At 39.9% G+C, this 20,098-nt stretch overlaps 1 protein-coding gene and 1 non-coding gene across 4 annotated transcripts in view; both read right to left on the bottom strand.

Annotated features, from left to right (window-relative positions):
* The window catches only part of pigs (pickled eggs), a 94,401-nt gene that overhangs the window by 55,525 nt on the left and 18,778 nt on the right, over positions 1-20,098 (bottom strand). The window contains exons 1-2 of one of the 3 annotated variants that reach the window (XM_015170202.3): positions 19,087-19,549; positions 12,903-12,955 (exon numbers count right to left, since the gene is read on the bottom strand). The gene's annotated coding sequence lies outside the window, so the exon portion shown is untranslated. Of the gene's footprint in view, positions 1-12,902; positions 12,956-16,136; positions 16,273-19,086; positions 19,550-20,098 lie in introns of those variants that run through there. The other 2 variants (XM_002057204.4, XM_070208205.1) reach the window with 2 other exon arrangements.
* TRNAR-CCU (transfer RNA arginine (anticodon CCU)) lies at positions 19,895-19,967 on the bottom strand. The gene has a single exon. It is a non-coding gene; the product is annotated as a tRNA-Arg (tRNA).

The following is a 20,098-nucleotide window of genomic DNA, read 5'->3' as shown; positions in this document are numbered from 1 at the left end:
TCAGAGCTAGTGTAGCCTAAATGGCAATATCCGGCAAATGGAATAATGTGTAATATATGGGTATTACGACGAGAGGGAATTCATGCCAGTATATTAAAGTGAGCTACCCCAATCCGAGGCATTGGCAACTGTGTGGCAAGTGGCATAAATGAAATAAATGCAATCGCAATTGGAATTGAAATTGGAATTACGACGGCGACAGCGATTGCAATGGGACACTAGACTACACAGATGGCCGAGCACTTCAATGGGTCCGGGTTGGATTTGGTCGGGCTGTCGGCTTGGCTTGGGTCGCCTTGGGTTGTGTTATCTGTGGTGTGGGGGCACGTGCGGAGCGCAGAGCAGTGAGAACCAATAAACTGCATAGCCGGCGCAATATCGAATGGGAAATAAATTTTCCAGCAAAGTGATTTCACATTTTCCGCCCTGCCGCTGGGGTTGGCCATAAAAATGTCACCTTTTAACAAAGTTTTGCCAGCAAAGCTCTGAAGAATTCCCATGGAATGGCCAAAGTAGACGTCGCCGCTTCACTAGAAACATATTTTTCCGTATATCCCTGTTCCCATTGGAACTGAACAAAACCGAATATGTGGAATACATATCTCTGTTTGGAATTCTTAATAATTGCTCAAAGGTTTCTCTTGCAATATCTAATACATTTGATCAAATCGATATATATATATCGTATATCTTACATCAAGTAGCCCCATCTTATCCATGAACATTGTGCTAAAGCTCGTGCAAATTGATAACATATCGATAAATGTCCACTTTTTTCTTAGGTCGATATATATCGATGTCAGAGAAGTTAGAAGGTAGAGACTAGTATTTATAAATAAATACTTACTTATTTTTCGATAAATATGGATTTGTTGCCTCGACTTTTTAAGCATATCTCAGAGTTGATAGAAGCTACGGAAGCATTAGGGTTACCTTAAAACTCAAGTAGATTATATTTATCTATTTCCCACCTATGCTTGGCGCTAGCCAAAGTCTTGTGTATTTGGTATAGAGGGTATCTCACAGCCGTTTACCCTCCAACTGGAGCACTCTTGTTTTCCCTTTTCGTTTTGTGAAAAATCATAAAAATTAAAGCAAGGAATTTTGTGCTTGTTCTTCTTCTATTTTTTGGCGGTGCTGAAAGGTAATAAATAAGCGCTGCGATGCGGACACGTGTGCTGTTAATCCAACAGTCGGGCATGGCGCACTCCCCAGTATGCAGTCAGCGTCTCCCTCCCGGCACTCCGTGCTGTCCAACCCATTGGTGAATGCCCCCGCAAGCGATCCACAGCAGCAGCCACGCATGTTGCATCGTTCTAATTAACGTCACAGCAAAACAGAGAATAACCGAGAACAGAAAAGAACGGAACCATATCATACCAGGCCAGGCAGGCCAGGCAGACCAGACCAGACCAGACCAGACCAGACCCGACCCGAGCATACCATACCAGACTATACCATGCCGTATCCATGGCATAGCATACCATAATCTAGCCCTACCATTCCATTCCATATTGCGTCGCAACGAACTGAGCTGAAGGAAAGTGAAAGAAGCAGCGGAATCGCAGCATACAAAAGATGAAAGCAACAAGGGTGGGGCACGATGGTGAGAGAGGGTGAGGGGGGCAGCTACAGCTGCAGATACTTCAACTCTATATATAAGGTATGCACACGCAAAGTAAATGCGTGCTTTGAATTGCAATTCACATAGGATTCTTTGGGGGAAGGGCAGAATTTAGGGGTAGCTATAAATTCCAAAGGAACGGACAGGGAGAGATTAAGAGGGAGAGAGGGAGAGAGGGGGAAGAGGCAAGGTGAAAGGCAGTCGTGAGGTCCCATTCTGCAATTGACATCCCTCTAGCCACATAACTTCCTCAATTAGGGGTTCGTTGCGAGCCAAAACAAATGCAATTTCCCATTGAGCCACAATAAACACGCCTCCTCCTTCTCCACGGAGGAAGCTGCACAAAGGAGGGGAGCTCCAAGGGGAGCCAAGAAGAGATTGTGCTTGCATTCGACTTTAGCTTAGGTAAATCTTCAGTAAATGCGCCTTAAAGCTGTGAAGCAAGATTATCTAGGCCTAATCCCTTCCATCCTTAGCCCTACGATACATAGGGGCAATGCATTCGATTTTTATCGATTTTCGACTTTGAATAAGCTCGAGAGGCTAGAAGGACCGACAATTAAACTGATGGTCAACGATTGAGTCAAATGCTCAACAATTGAAACAGAATTGCAAATGGAATTGTTGTCTTAAGGTAAATATTACCTAGTTCATTGATCGATAAATAGTTCGTTAGTTATCGATCAGCAAGTGCACGTTAAATCAGTTCAAAGACCTTTCAGACTTGGCTTTCTTACATACTATTTGATCATAATAACTGATCGTGATCTCAGCCAATCAACTACTTAGTGATCATATTAACGGATCTTTCAATCAGCTTATGACACTGTGTATATCCATTAGCTATGTCTGGTGTTATAAAGAAAAGTGTCTAGTCACAGCGATCAGTTGAGCTCTAACGAAATGCAAAATCACAGCTGATCGTTGCATGAGCTCGCGCATTAGCATTGTGAGTGATCAGTGATCGATCCTGATCTACCTTATTAGCTTTAATATTGCATGGTCTAGCCACGATCGTTGTCCTAGTTCAGACCGATCACATTTAACGATCCAACTTGCATCCATTCCACACCATATGCCCCCCCTACCACTGTGCTAGCAGAGGGGCTTCTTAGCCTAGTTTATTTTTACAGCTCTTTTTTAGCGACTGCTCTCCAGCTGATCACGCTGATCGCAGCACTCAATTACTGCATATGCATTGGCCTAGCCCATAATGGAAGTGCCTCGAACGAAGTCGTGTGACGATTGACGATTGATGATCGCGAGGCGAAGAATCGACAGATGCCTCAAGTGGAGTCTGTTTACAAATAGTCCAAGAATCACGCCCTTAAATACACACACACACACAGACTCTGGCACACTCGCACACCCAACACAATCGATAGATGCAGATGCTGCTGGGTCTGGGTGTGGATTCGCTTTGGGCTGGGCCACTAACCTTGGCCCAAATCGTGTACTTGTGGTATGTGCTGAAAGCGTGCTAATTGCTAAAATAAAAAAAAAAGAGAGAAAAAAAACTGCTTTCAACGGTTTAAGCAGCATCCAAACCTCCCCCAACCAATTCCCCCATATCACGATTAGTGTAAACATAATAAAAAACCAGCAAGAGCGACTGTCTAAGACATGCCGAGCACAAAATACCCCTTAAGACAAATAGCTTAGTAGCTTCTTGATATAAGTGGTTGGGAGATTGATGAAGAAATAATATGAAAGATGAGAGGAAGCTTTATTTTCAAGCGAGACTCTTCCACTTGAACTATATAATATAGTAGGTAGATATTGAAGAACTTGTCAGTGTAAATTCTGGTCAAGATATTTGGAAAAAGAAAACACAATTTTCGATCCATGCACATGACAGTCATAAGATATAGTGCTTCGATCTGGATAGTTCCGTTTGATTATAATCAAGAATATAAATATATACTTTATGGGATAGGTGTTGTCTTCCTCTATGCGTTACATAATTGATTAGAAAATCATGCTACCCTTGACAAGATTATAAAAACGACCTGACAATTTAGTTAGAGATCAGACAACTTTTTAGATTTTAGACATAGGCCAAGTGGGACGGTAAACAGAACAAATAGATTGGGTAAGCTAAAATACCTAGACAGAGCCAATATAGATACTTGTTTCTCTGATATTTATTGTCTTCACGGCGCAGACGTTTATGGAGTGCGCCGGAAAAGTGGACAGTTGGGGAGGGACTCAATAAACAGGCCACAGACAAATGGCTTAAGCGTATTCCCCAACATTTTCACAATGCTTTTCTTTTGTGCGGTTGTGATCTACCACACGTCGCACTTGGATGTAACCATATGGGCAAATGCACGTAGACACATACTGAGAGAGAGAGAGGCAGGAAGAGAGAGGGCGAAGCATGGTCTGGCTTACCAAGTACATAATATAAGATAAGGAAAGGCCATGAACATTTGCCTCGTTTTACTGTTTACATTTGGTTCAAATACCAATTGTTGTTTGCCTTGTGGCCTGATTGATAAGATTAGGTATTGGATATAAGCACCCATCTATCTATTCTACTTACCACGTACTGCGACATAAGGCCGAAACAAGATTACCCGCAACCAGCTCTAACTCTAACATATGCTCCACTAAAATATGATTTATGTTATGCCCAAATATAATTGTCTTCATTTAGTTAGTTAATCTATTATCTCTAAACACCTCTGTTATCTGCATGCATTTTAACAGCAAATCCTTAACAGAAGCGCGGCTCTAGTTAACATATGTTAAACAGCTTAAACAGCTGTAGCTATTTATGGGAGACAATTGAGAAATTGATGAGCTTATTAATCGAAACTTTTTAGAACTCATATTAAATCATTCGCATAATCCTTTTCGCACTGGTTCATTTAGATTCGATTCATGAACCCGCGTAGTCTTGAACCTTGGTTCATTATGTTTCGCATTAGTTTTCATATCGAGCCTGGCTCAGTTCGGTTAGGTTACAGGTTAAGGCGGGCTAAGCAAGAGTTCCAATTGATGTTTTACTGTAAATGAATCCTGATCAAACCCAATTGCCTAAAGAGAAACCAAACCCAAAAACTGTTGTGTTCAAAATAAAAGTCTTTCAAAAGAGGCTAAGCTTTAAGGTGTTCATTAATTATAATACAAGAAGCCTTATTTTTTGGCTGGGCGACAACCATTAAAAGCAAATAAAATAAATGTTAATAAAAAAGATCGTTAAGACTTTTTTCTGTTGATATTTGATGTCCGATATTCGGCAACGATTTGTAAATTGGAAAGTGCGGCAAAAAAATCAGTTAGCTGTATCGATATGCCCCATATGCAAATCCAATTTGAAGCCCTTCCCATTCCAATAAAAAAAGAGACCCATAAATGCATAAATGAAATGCTCTATCTACAAATCGTGCATATGCAAATGAACGACAGCTTTGGCTCAATTAACCGAGTGCCACGGAACTGTGGGCAAAATTCGAATTCGAATTCGAATTCAACAGATATTTCAGGAGAATTTTCAGCACATTCGGAAATTTCTTTGCCCAATCAGCAGAGTTTCAAGTGCTGCCATTTAGGCAGTGTTACCACCAAGTTGAAAAAAAAAAAACATTTTATTTAATGTATTCAAAACTGAATTGTTTCTACTTAAATTATGACGCAAAGATTCAGGTTTCATGCCCATAGTACATGGCATTTAAATGTAGCTTCCGTGTTAAAGACGCCCAAAAGCACATTAAACTGCCCATAAAACTGGGCTAAGTGGGCGTGGCACACGTTAGCCAGTTAGTTGGCAGCCGCACGCTTCACTTTTATGGCCCCAACATGAAAACAGCAACAAAATCAAAAATAAAATAATAAAATGAAATACACGAAGGCGACGACGAACACGCACCCAAGTTCGGATGTCAGTCCGCCAGGCTGTCGCTTTGGAAGCATAAAAACCACACACAAAACAAGCCACATCTTAAAATCGAATATGATGGAACAAGCCGACAGCCGGGTGTGTACGACTAGCAGATACCCTAAGCTCAACGCTGAACTGTCGTCACACTCAATCGCACATCCTCCTTCGCATACATACATACATATATATAAAAACAATATACCCTTAACGCTCAATGGTCACAGGGTATATATACATCCAAAGGATCATCAATTGAGACTTAAACAAAAATCCTTGAGAGCATTGAAACCCATTTAGCTTATGTTAAACACTTATCCAGCAAAGGTGTTGGGCGGCATCGATTCAAATGGCTTTTGATGGATTGGCCGGAATGCCATAGACATCTATCTCTGGGGTCTTGTGAGCCCACAGAAGAAGAACAAGAAGAAGAAGACGAAGACGAAGAACAACAAAAGCAAAAAAAAAAAAAAAAACCCTAAGAAATGAGCCTATAGAAAACTCAAGTGCTCTTGACTTGCGAACAAGATCTCATGTTGTTGGTCAGCGTGGTTGTTGTTGTTGTTGTTGTCAGTCAGGGCTGCACTTGACATTCACAAGATGCCGGAAAATTGGCAAAACTATGAAAAATGAGCACACACAGACAATACACACACGCACACACACAGGCACATACACACATGTCGTGCCGAGGCACAACAATAAGCTGAATGAAACTTTAGATTGCAAAATCTCCAAGAATAGAATGGAAGTTGGCTTTGAAGTGAAGCAAGCACAACAAACACACTCACAGACACTCACACACACACACACACAATGTGTTGTGCCAAGTGTGAAGTGCAGCGCGGCGTTTGAGGCGTTTGTGTGTTGGCCATTAAAAAAATATGAGGTAATTCAGACAACACACAACAAATTAGATAAATACACCCAGGCGAGTCAGTGAGAGAGAGAGAGAGAGAGAGAGGTAGAGAGGGAGGGAGTGAGAGGGAGGCAGTGAGAGGGGGGCTTAGAGTTAGAGCGAGAGACAACCAAAAGACCCGCATCACAAACTTGGCAAACTAACAACAACAACAACAACAACAGCAACAGCACGAGATGACATTGACATAATGATTCTTAGTTAACGTTTACGATTTCAAAGTTTCTATTGTTGTTGTTGTTGTTGTTGTTGTTGTTGTTGCTGCTGTCTTTCAATGTGACTGGGTTCCGGCGTGCGTCGCTTGCGAGACTTTTGACAAGTTTTGTTTTCTTACCATGAACAAGGGTATGTAGGGTATCATAACGCGGCCAAGACACAAATTTGACGCCATTTGGTACACGTACATATATATGTATATATATATATAAATATATATATATATGTGTGTGTTTATATATAAGTATATATATGTACATGTACATAGTATAGTCTTGAACAGTCTCAACGAACGAGTCGTTGTTAGCCATTTCTAGTTGTCTGTCTGCAAATCTCGGAAGATTTGATATTTAAACATTTTTCATAGTCTATCGATAAATATCGCTTTTGAGACCTGTAGCACGGATCGACAATTATATGGCCCAAATACACCAAATTAAACACGGCTGACAAATGTTTCTTTCCATCTTTCTATTTATGAGAATCACAGAGAGAGGTCCTGAGAGTTAGAAGAGAGACCGTGAGCGAGAGAAGCTGTCATGCTTGTCAGGGTAACTTCAGGTCGGACATACCCGACCTGAGCAGTCTTGTTTGTTCTCTATTGACTCCACTTCTGTTCAGTTCAGTTTTTCTTCGCTGTAGATCCGAAGAGCTTAATGAGCAACTGACTTGAGGCTAAATAGTTGGTTTTTGTTTTCTGTTTTTTGTTTTTGCTTAAGTGAAACCCCAAACCGATCGCCCACCCGCAAAAAAACACTTCCAAAATTCTTAATTGCAGGCCTCTGGGCCTGCTGTTGTTTGTTTTCGTTTTTGTTATGTTTTTTTTTTTTTTTTTTTTTTGGTCGGATTCAAAGCTCATACTAGCTCTTGGCCAAATGCATGATGTAAGCTACCTAATTTGTCTTCACCTTTTGTACATCAGGTTCGTCCGGTTCGGTTCGGTTCGATTCAGTACGGCTTGGGTCGTGTTGTCTGTCCGGTCCACATCATAATTCATTATCTTTTGCACAATTTTTGCGCAGCGATTTGGCATTCAGTATTTTTGTTTCTTCTCTCAAGTCTTAAGTCATTCCACACAGTCGTTTATGCATCAGTCATTCGTCAGCTCAAATATGTGACATTTGGTTTGTGGGTTTCTTAACGTTCAATAGGGTTTACAACAATTCACAGAGTGCAACCACCCAGCCAAAGAGAACAACTAGGGTGCTCGACCTGAGAAGACCCTGCATTCAGTATATTGTTAATACAAAAGCAAGCTTCCATTAAGGAAATGTTTTCATAAATAACCTTTCTCCCTTTTGTCGCATTGGTATTCAGTCTGTACATAAAAGAGGGTCATATAAAATTTAAGAACTTTAGCCAGAAGATATGCTCAAAAGGCAGTTGCAAAAAATCGATATTTATCGAATTAAGAAGTTATTGCTTTACCCTTATTAAGCTGAAAGTCGATACATATCGATTTAGCTAAGCAACAATTCAACACAAATGTGATCAACACAAAAGTGCTATCATGCATTTATGCCAAAAAAGGTTTACTGAATTTCAATATTTATCGATTGAGGGAATTTCAATATTTATCGATTAAGTGGACTTCCGACATTTATCGATTGCGTAAATATCAACATTTAACGATTGAGTAAATATCGATATTTAACGATTTAGTTTATTTGACGATAACTTTGACAAAAAATCTGATCTACCAATTCTGGCATCTCTAGCCCTTAAAACACTCAAAATCGCATACGTAATACTAGTTACAATATTATATAGTCCAACGGATATCTGTCAAGCACAAGAATTTACACATATATTACTTATTTGGAATAGGAGTTGGCTGCCTCTAATATTTAAATTCATCATACCCGCTTTCATACATATACAATGGGGAACAGGGTATAAAACAATCCGTTGATGACTAAACGTTATTAAATGTAATGAAATTTAAGTGAACGCCGCCGTCGTTTCGTACCCCTGACCCAGTAACGAGTTTGTAATAGGAACACACTCACACACACATAAACTAATCTCTGAGTGTGTGTGAGTGTGAGTGTGTTTCTCATATCTCATAAATATGCTTTTGATTAGAGCCGCCAGCCGCCCGCATCTGAGTTGATTTTGTTAATAGGCGACAATCGTGGCACGGCATTTAATCGCCTAACCGCCGCCCCGCCCACCCATCGAGCGGCTTAAATGAGCCGCACAGTGTTAATTCGATAATTGCGGCAGCCGCAGGTACTCGAACGTTGAGCAAGTGGCTCAATTTTCGAGAGATTAGCCTAATGGGAACAGCAAGAGAGTTGGTCAGATCAGCTAGCAGATCGCCAGATGTCATCAGAGATCACTCAGTGGATCACATATTTGAGACAATAAAGAGCTTCAGCAAGATCAGTCAGTAGACACCATAGAATTAAGAGCTAGATCTGAGACGTGGAAGATCTCTAGCAAAATCAGTAAGCAGATCGCTGAAGTCAGCTATGAGATGGCCAGGATCTCCGACAAGATCGCTGAAAAAATCAGAACCTGAGCCAGCTTTGAGATCCCTTCTAAGATTCGTCAGTAGATCACTAAAGAAGTTTGAGCCTAGGTCAGACCTAGATCTCTTGCAAGATCAGTATGTAGATTACTGAAGAGACAAGATTAGTCAGTAGATCAGCAGAAGAGTTAAAGACAGATCTGAGATTTGCGATCGCTACGATCTCTGGCAAGCGCAGTCAATTAAACGTTAAGGCCTAGGCCAGATCATACAATTAAAAGATTATACAAATTTAGTTAAAGCAAAGTCCGAATCGCATTTGTGCCAGACTCAAAGCAACACTTGCAACAAGATCAACTCGAACATGGATTCGATCTCAAAAAAAAAAACAAACAAAATAAAAAAATGTATAAAAAAAAAAAAAAGACAGCTGCCGTTTCACTCTGAAGTGAAACTTTTGGCATTACATTGTCATATGGCCATTGTCTGTGGAATGGCAGCGGCTTCAAATGATTTTATTTCACCCACAGCCCACATATTATGAGCATCCATCAAGCTGCACGGGCAGCATGCGATCTCCGATCTGTGAGATCAACGTTGTGATCGCGGCTGAGCAATTAATAAACAAATAAAATGGCAACAACAATGCGGGTTTATGACCACAACACACGCCCCTCCCCCTCCACACACACGACCCAGCGATGGGCAACTAAATTTACAATGTGCTGGGAATCCGGCGAATGATCGCATCGCCGCCGAAGTTGGAGACAGACGGCGACTGACATTGCCCCCGATCGCACCAACCAACAAAGAAATAAAAGAAAAGATACGTGCCAACACATTAAGTGCCAGCTGCCAGCCCTGATAATGAGCAACTGAACCAATAAAAAGGAACCGCCTAAACTCCTCATCCACCCTCAACGATCGCTGACTCCAACCTCAGGCTCCAAGTAACGCCTGCCACAGCAGATCAAGTGATCGATACAACAAAGCGTTATATGAGAAGACGAATACAGTGATCTGTAAATAATGCACAGCTTTAAGAGTCCATTCTCATAAGAGACACAGTCCTTCTGCAGCAGATGAAGCGATCGTACTAACAAGCAGAAATATGAACAGATCTGTTAAAGATCAGCTTATTTTTCAATTACTGTTCAAGGTTCAAGGAATCCTCTTTCTTTGTATAACTTTAGCTGAATTTCTTTCCCCAATGGGTCAACTGATCTTTCTATAGACAGATATTTGTAGTTATAGAAGAGAAAAGAAGTGATCGATGTAAATAATGCACAACTCTTAGAGTCCATTCTCATAACAGACACAGAAATATTGAATAAGGAACAGAAAAAGATCTGCTAAAGATCCACTCTCTTTTCGTTTACTTCTGTATTATTCTCTTAAGTGATCAAGATTAAGCAATCAATATCATGAGGCTTCGTGTGATCAACCGATCCTCAACGATATTGTCTAACTATTTCTAAAACTCTTCGTCCACTAAGTCAATTGATGTTTTCTATAACTAGCTGTTAACGAAGATCAGTTTCTTTCAGTTCTTCTTATGGAATAAATCAAGATCTTCTCTCGCTCTACCCTTCTCTCTCTCTTTCCTTTATTATCCTGGGAGCTGCTCTAAGCAAATACATAGAACCAAGAACTCAACTTCAATGGAAATAGTAGAAACGGTTTTTTATTTTGTCAAATTGGAAAATCTGTAAGTCATGGATCATTCAAACCCTGTTTCTACCCTTGGGCAAACACTTGACCCACACACAGGCACACACACAGGCACACACACGGGCACACACACACGGGCACTTTTGGATCGACAATCGAATAAATGGACAACATGTCGAAGCTGACGTCGGGCTGTCGAATCGTGCAATAGATATTAATAAATATTGAAATATGGCCAGAAATACATCGCCGGACGATTAATGACAAACGACAACAAATCGTTTCCCGGCCGATTGGGCAATCGCGCGGCTCGATTGGATCGATCGATTGGATCCAGCTTGGGATCGTTTGGGAACGTCGTTCATTGTTCGCTGCTCACCTTTAGCGTCAGTTTCTATCTATGAATTAATTTGTACCACGTTTGACCAATTTGTCTTTAGTTTTTTTTTATTTTTTATATATATATATTTTTCGTTTTTGGTGCTAGCTCGTTTGAATGACTATCGGGGCGATATGATAAGCGGCTGGGAATGTGCATGGAAAACAAAAACGTAATCCAAACCGATTGAAAAACGAAACCGAAAACCAAAAATCAAATAAAATTAAGTGAAAGAAGTAAAAGTGCTCGAGCTGGTAGTGCACGACTACGCGATGCTCTGAGCCCAGGCACAGCCTATAACTAAACGAACTTTTAGTTCCTTGATGAACTTCGTTATTGCTAGTCCGATCTCAATGAAAATTTCAGGGCCTAAATATGACATAAAAATATGTGTGAATACCAAAGCGCAGGGCTGCTTCTTTAAGATGAGTCTCTTCCAGTTCCAGGGCTATCTAGGGGGGAAATATTCTGGAATCTTTCTGCACACCCACTTAGTTGTAACTGGCTCTTATAATCTGCGAGTTATGCTTAAAAAGAGCACATATGTGTTACATATAACATTGATAAGCTGGCATACCCTCTGGCAGAGCATTACGATAAAAAGAAAAAGTGTAACCGAAAACCCAATCAACGAAAATGCAATCAAAATTAAGCGACAAACTGTGCGTCATATTTTTTGTATTTCATTAATTTGTATTTTTATTTTATTTTTTTTTTGTATTTGGCAAGCAGCCCATAAAGCGTTTCGAATTCTTGACCTACGACACGATATGCCTATATAAATATATATATACATATATGCATATATATATATATAGCTAATTGTGAGTGTCGCACATCTGCTCGATGCGAAAAATGACGAAACATTTTGTATTTCAATTTTGATATTCGCATTTCTTTTAACCAACGCACGGATATCGGACGCCTTATGATTCAGATCGACTTTTGCGGAAAGCATGATTAGCTCGGAGGCGTCTGCTATATAAATATGCTTAAGGCATGTGTGTGTGTGTGCGTGTGTGTGCGTGTGTGTGTGTGTGTGTGCATTCGGGGTTCTTTGGGGCAGCGAGAGGGCGTCACGTATAGCTCGATAAGCTAGTTGTGAATGGTTCATTTGGGGCAAAAGTATTGTCAATGGGTAATTGCAAGCATTACGCATAACATTTTACTTTGTACTCGAAATTACGTCACATAACCGGCTAAACCGGAAAGTGAAAACATTCTAACGCCAAATGTATGTAGATATAAATGAATAGTAGACGATAATAAGAAGAATTTAATTGATCACAGTGTCGCAAAACCTATGTACATCAAAGTTGTAAAGCTCCCTTGTGAATAATATAAAGAAATCTTAATGTAATATGGCCAGAAACATGACTTAATATAAAGATGTTGCAAATAAATGCATATATCTGAAATAAATACGAACTCCTTCTAACCTGGTAGAGGCTATTTTGTCGTGTAATATCATATTTTTTTATGTTTATTCTATTGAAAACTTTGTTCTTAAAGAAATAGTTTTTTGTTTTCATAGAAATTGTAAGAAATATATATTTGAGCCGGGCAATGCCGGGTAATTTCATCAATCTAATCAAACTCCTTTTCTATTCTATATACTTGCTTTTATGTTATTATGTTCTTTCTGCGTTTCATCTCATGGAAATAGTTGCCTGGAATGAACCTAACCTCAAACCGAGCAGCCTCTTTGATCTTAACTTCGAATAGCTTTGGACTTACCGAACTGATGTTGTGCGTCTGAAGAACGTTATTGTTTTTGTAGAAGAGCCCGTCTGAAGGTAAACAAAAGATGAAAATAAGTAAATATGGAATATTTGAATATAGATAGTTTTTGTACTATTGAAATGTTGAAGTATGCAAAGGTATTGTGTGACATCATCAGAAATGTAAATGGAAAACGGTAAATGGAGTTTTATTTGCTTAATGTCATTGAGCGTTACACACGCACACACACGCACACACACACACACGATATACTCTAAACAAATAAGTCAATAAATAAAGGCGTTAACACTTGGTTCGAATGGCCTACGTAAATATGCGATGAAATGCGCGAAAAACTACGAGTGCGAGTCATTATGAAAACGCCGTGTGGACAGAAAGAGACAGACTGTCAGAGTGAGAGAGAGAGAGAGAGAGAGAGAGAGACGGCAGATTGGTAGACATAACGTGCGAATACTCATAGAGACGGACAGACGGACAGGCGAACAGATGCGAGTGCGAGTCCAACCAATACAACTAGCTAGCGCCGTGTAGGCTTGTCTCGCAATCACAACACACACACACGCACACACACACACACACACACACACAAAGTTGGTAATAAGCTAAAAGCCGACAAATGTTTGACAAGCGGAAATGGCAAAAAGCACAGCAAACACGCGCAGAAAATCACAACAACAACTGGCAAACCCATTCAAAAAAAAAAAGGGGAATCAACTTAACAGAACACAAAGTTGCGCTGGTCACACTTTAAGTTAGGTCCTACACTGCCAGGAATTAAGCATGTTTGTCCCTAGAGCTGAACTTTGATTTTTATTATACTCAAACTAATGCATCTTTTGATGATGAACGATCTATCTTTGTTCCAAGTGGAAAGAGAATTTTCAATAAAAATCTAACCTCAATTGCACAATTTCCTTTTTCCATGGCCATAACTGAACCTAATCCCAATTCGGAAGCTTGCCCAAGAATGACAACTCTCTGGAATAAAAGTCTAACAACTTGAAGACCTTTTGCCTTCTGTAACATAACCTCATTTGTTCAATGGATCAATTACTTCATGGAGATGCACGTGCTAAACCTAACCTCAATTCCAATTGTTTCGCACATAACCTCAAAACTGTTACTTACTGGAATTAAAAGCTAGAATTCTGCAAAATTTAAAACATTTTCCAACACCTGCAATTGCTTTCAGAATTCATTCAGCTACCTTAAACCGAACGATCCTTGGGCCAAACCCAGCCTTAATTACACATAACTGACCAAATCGTGACACCTTCTGTTTTCTTGTGTTTAGCAGAGTGTTTGGACCTTGGGCATTGTTCCAAGATTCATTCACTGAACAATCCCAAGAGTGAACCTAACCTCAACTGGCAGTTCGCTTTCTAGGAAAAAGGTGTGTTAAATGTGTCTATTGATGACAAGACGAGCTCAACAGCAGGTAACAGGCATGGCCAGGGGCAAGGTCAGCCTCGAAGGCTGACACAGGCTTAATACATACATGACCTTTGGCTTGGTCCTCGATTTGCCCGCCGCCCGTCCAAGGTGTGAGTGTTGACTTGAAATGCCTGCGCATGCGGTCATCAAGGTCGCCGCCCGAATAGCTGACATGACTCAATCGCCCGACCGACCACCCACTATTTGTTGCCACGAATATGACTCATAGAAGTTTACACCCAACATCCATCCCAGACATGTTACCTTGTCACAGCAAAGAGCTGAAAGTCTTTGAGGAAAACATTTGTCATGGAAAGAACTCGACAAAACGTTCAGATAAATAAACATGCATACTCTTCAGATACTTAACAAGCGTCGTCGTTTTTCCATATAGTTTATTTGCTCCATATAGTTGATGTTCGGGCCTTATCAGAGCCAACTGCATATTGTGTTTGTATATACATATGTATATGTAATGTGTGCTATGGAAAAGAACAATTCATTTACATATGTACACAGTCATACTGATTATTTGTGACATATATGCATATTTAATATATATTTTTATGGACACACAGTTGTGTTGGAAAGTATGCGTACACCCAAAGATGGCATATGCCATGACTTAAGCCAAGCATTTGATTGAGGCTAAGAGCTGCATTTTAGTTAAACCAGTTTAATTTATCTATACATTATTTTATATATGTCAGCTGTTTATCTAGATGAATTAATTTGGTATATAAGTGATTGACTGACTGATTGACTGATTGAACCCATATCTGTAAGGCTTGGAATCTACATTTTCACGTTGTTGAACACTAGACGCGATTCTAACAAAATGTCAAGTTGTGAAAACTCTGCAGCAAATTCATTGAAAATCGATTTCACGCTTTCCGGTGAATTCACTCGCCTTCATGAAAGTAATTATGCATCGATATACAGAGAAAAAAGAATAATATTATTAGAATAATATGCTATATATAATTCTATCATGTAAAGGAATGCAAGGAAATATTCACAATACGAATTCCATCTTTAAAGTTGACTACCAGAAATATGAATTATTTTTTGCAAGTTTAATAAAACTTTGTCTTAAGTTTTCCCATGGGAATATATTTCATATATATCCATATATTGGACAGATGACAACCGGAATGCAAAGCCATATATATTGAAAAATATAAACAAAATTATATATAATGTTATAATAAAAATTATAATAAAATAAACCAAGATTACATATACTTAATTTTAATTTTTTTATAATTTCTATTTTTTTGCATTATATTTAATTCTTGTTTATTTAACAGAGGTCCAGACTTTTGCAGCAAACTGTGTGTGTGTGTGTGTGTGTGTGTGTGTGTGTGTGTGTGTATGCAACTACATCTGTAATAGATGCATAAGTAAGTGGGTTTAGCAGCCCATTGCCCATGCAGCTAAATGCGGTGCATTCCGCAGCAAGCACACACACACACACACAGAGAGAGAGAGAGAGAGAGAGGGGGGGGGGGGGGGGGGGGGTCTGACAGTTATTGGGTGGCCAGGCAAATGGATAATGGGCCAATATAATAATAATAATTTTTGCACCCAAAAACCATAGACAATCGAATTGTTTAATGCACAATCGCGTTTTCCATTTGATTTGTTTGACTGCACGACACGCAAATCGATGGTTGCCACCCTACAACAACAACAACAACAACAACAACAACAACAACAGCAGCAGCAGCAGCAGCGACAACAACAACAGCTGCAAAAACTATCGACGAAAATTACGTTAAATTCTGCGCTTACTTTTGCTGCACGCGACGCAAACGCCGAAAAATCGCGCAAACAGATGAAAACGCACACAAACAAACGAAAACAGACGTTCAACGACAAGGAAGCACGTTATTATAACGGTAAATGTGCTACATTTTGTTCGTTTCGCTTAACTAATAAAAAATATATATATATATATGTATATATAACGTACAATAAAAAAAAAAAAAATAACAAAAATCACACACAGAAGAAGAAGAAGAAAAAACCGTAATAACAACAAGCAGAAAGAGCAAAAGAAACGGCAACGTCGGCCACGACGCGACGCTGACGCTGACGCTGACGTTAACGCAAGCGACGTCCGTGCAAGGCCGCAGACAAATCGCGAAAACTGCGGCAATTGCCAGCGACGACGTCAAAAGGCGGCCCAGGACAAATAGTAACTGCGACAGCGACAGCGACAGCGACTGCGACGCCAACTCCAGATGACTTTGGCACAGCCGCAAGGGTTGGATCGTGCCCGACTTCGGGCGGCGCTTCGTGCCGGCAGTGCTGCTCGCTGCTCGCGACTGGCGACTCGTGAGAGCTTCAGCTTCTACGCAAGTCCTGCCGCACTTGAAACCACCAATTTCAAGCAGCCAACGACAAGAACAAGCACTATGCCCGAATAGTTTGACCAAGCACAGTGGGTCGAGTGTTGCCTGAATGCAGCTCAAAAATGGTTGGCCGATAAAATGCGTCTTCGTACAAACTTTTGATATAATAATAATATAAAGCGTATATAAGCCAGTCATATCAACTTATCTTCTCCTTCTCCTTCTAAATATCGACTAACTGTATCATGTGGCTACTCTGGGAAATATTGTGACCTACATATGCACATATTCAACAACTTTAAGCTTTGTTTAGCTGAGCTTCATTTTTTTAACGTCTAGCAACCACTGTGCCTTGGACTTTGTGCCTCTTGTCAAATATTAATGTAATCCATAAAATGCTATCTGTGTGTTGTTGTTTGGAAAATAGCGGAAAGGGGGAATGGTAATGGAACATGGGTTGTGGAAAGGGGGAAGTGGCAGGGATGGGAACAGGGCGCATGCGTTCCAAACAGAGCAAAACATATGGCAGCCAGAGAGCTGAAAGTAACCGAGCTCAAGCTGCGATTCAGCCAAGTGTCTGTGTTTTTATTTGTGTGTATTTATCAGCCTTTGATGACTGTAATAGTGTGTGTGTGTGTGTGTGCGGCCCTTGGCTTATCAGTTGCATTCGTTCCGTTCGAAAAGGAAATTTTAGCAGAATTACCACAGTTACAGTTACGACAAAGACATTGGTAAATTCTCTCGCGCGCTCGCTCAGCCGCAATCTTTGGGCTCTCGCAACAGTCCTTGGCTCTCTCACGGATTGCGACGGCGGCGTCCAACAGGCGTAAACAGCTGTCAAATGTTTGTTGACACACACACACGCACACACGCACACACGCACACGCACACAAGCACACCCACCCGCGGTGCCGGGCAAATTAAACCGTTTATTTTTTGTTATTATTCCTCTTGCTGTTCGCCAATCGTTTTGCTATCTCGCTTGCGCTTATGCAAATGCATCCTGTCATCGTTTGCTTTTTGTTTTGCTTTGATTGGTTTTGTTGTTTTTGTTGCTGCTTGTGTCATTTGCTGATTGCCGTTTTTTAATTAGCTGCGTGTACCGTTAGAACATTTTTTAATCAGGCACAGCTGTCCGAGATGCATTTTTGTATATATATATTACATGCATATGCATGTAAATATGTTCAACTCTATAATAATGGGCTCTGCTGCATTTCCTGCCAAATTTTTCGTTGAGATTAACAAAAAAACTGAATTTCCAATTATTTGCGTTTAAGCAAATTTACAAAACTGTGTCAACCGGGTTTTGACGTTCTGGGAATTATCGGACGGGGTTAAGCAAAACTGTTGAACAAAAAGAAAAACAAAGATTTCCAGCTGCAAGAGTTGAGGAAATTACAGTGCACACTCGCTTAAGCGGACAGCTAAGGTTAAGCTTTACAGTGTTGCAAAAGTCGCAAATTTAACTTTAACAATGAGCTATAAAAAATTGCACAAATAAATTGCTTGAAATAAATCTGAAATTGATTGAAAATTGATTATTCTAATAGCTTTTTATGCGAACATTATCAGCTTCTTCTTCTTTTTTTTATTATTATTATTTTTTTTTTTTTTTTTGGTTACGTCAAGCGAAATCTCTTCCAATCAAGAAGTGCGTGTAAAAGCCGGAGCTCTGTTGCCGAGCTAAATAGATAACCCAATAGATAACCCAACTAACCGATAAATCCGGGCTCGGGCACTTCAGATATGGTTCGGCAAGTGACCTACAGATAGGCAAACAAAGGCCGTTGTATCTTTTGGGGCCGCAACAAGAAGCCGAAGAACATGACAGACGGCTGTAACCGACTGGCCCAATACTCTGCACACACGATTATTAAACTTGAGCTGAAAATTCGATAGGGTCTAGCTGTGAGAAGTCGCAGCAAAAGCTCTACACGAGACCGATTCGGGTAACAAGTGGACGCAGCGAACTAATATGCTCGCTTTTTATCAACATGTCAACCAAGTAGAAGAAATTATTTTTTTTTATTTTTTTTTTTTTCAAAAAAATAACTGTTTTGTTTTAGTTTTTTGTTTGGCAGCATCGTGTATTTGGCTTTCGTTTTCAGTTCGACTTTTGCGCAGATGTTGCTTATCGAGTGGGCTACAACAACAACAGCAAGAACAACAAGAACAAAGGGCAAGCAAAAAATTCGTCTTCTTCAGTTTCGCTGCAATCAAATCAAACACGAAACATGTGTAACGGCACATTGGACGCTCTCTTTGCCATTGTGGGCAGATAAAGCGAGCAAAAAGCATATAACGGTAACGCCTTGCCATTTTGAAAGTGTCCGCTGCCATCTTCGCAAATGAAAGAAACGCATAGAATTTACAGTTAAACGTACCTTTTTTATATCGCTGGTTCGCAGCTCTTAATGTCAATTGATTCGAATGCAAATGTTTTGCAAATATTTGAATAAACAAAAAAAAAATTGAAAAGCAAATAAATCACACGCGTAACTTGTATTAGGACTTTATGCAAAACGGTTGTGTGCCAATGTCTTGAGTGGCGATTTTTTTTTTGTTTTTTTTTTTTTAGAATTCGCAGCGTGCAAATTGTTGTATTTCAATTTGCATAAAGCACAAGGAATTTGACACAGTTCGTTTAATTTGTTGGTTTTGAGTTAGACTGTTATTGTTTGTTTTGAATGTTTCAACTATTTATTATCGCGCACCAGCACAACAACAACAACAAAAAATAATCAACAAGAACAGAAAAAAAAAAAATAAGAAAAAACTAACAGAAGAGCTCGTCGGCAACTTTGCGCTTAACGGACACGCACATGCAACAATGCGCGCGATTGATAAACAACTGATGTTTTGGCGCGCGAGCGCGTGCCATATGCGACCAGGCGGCACATAATACAGAAATACCAAAAAGAAAAAAAAAACTGCAACAAACTGGTCACACTAATGCAGCGAACAGCTGATCTGCACACAATAGTCATATGTGCCGTGCCGTACAGCAGACGAGTTAACAGAACGGCTCCACACTTAACAGACTGTAAATAAGCCTTGATAAAGACAAAAACAAATTATAAATTCTTAAAGAGTTGGTTCAATTAACTAGTTAAGCAAATGTAACTAGTTTTTGGATCAAATAATGATAATAATATGAAATAGTAAAAAATTAACAAAATATTGAATTCACTTTACCCCAGATGGGACTCGAACCCACAATCCCCGGCTTAGGAGGCCGATGCCTTATCCATTAGGCCACTGGGGCTTAATAACAGAGCTGACAAAACACAGCTATAAGCTAACGGCCCGTGCTCAAAAACAACAAACACAAATACACGCAAAGAAAAACCCACCCAGTTGTTCAAACAAATGGGAAAACACATAAAAAATAAGACA

The sequence above is a fragment of the Drosophila virilis genome, chromosome X (genome assembly GCF_030788295.1).
Source record: "Drosophila virilis strain 15010-1051.87 chromosome X, Dvir_AGI_RSII-ME, whole genome shotgun sequence".
Lineage (NCBI taxonomy): Eukaryota > Metazoa > Arthropoda > Insecta > Diptera > Drosophilidae > Drosophila > Drosophila virilis.
Note: the sequence above shows the minus strand (reverse complement) of the source record. Positions and strands in the feature narration are given on the sequence as shown.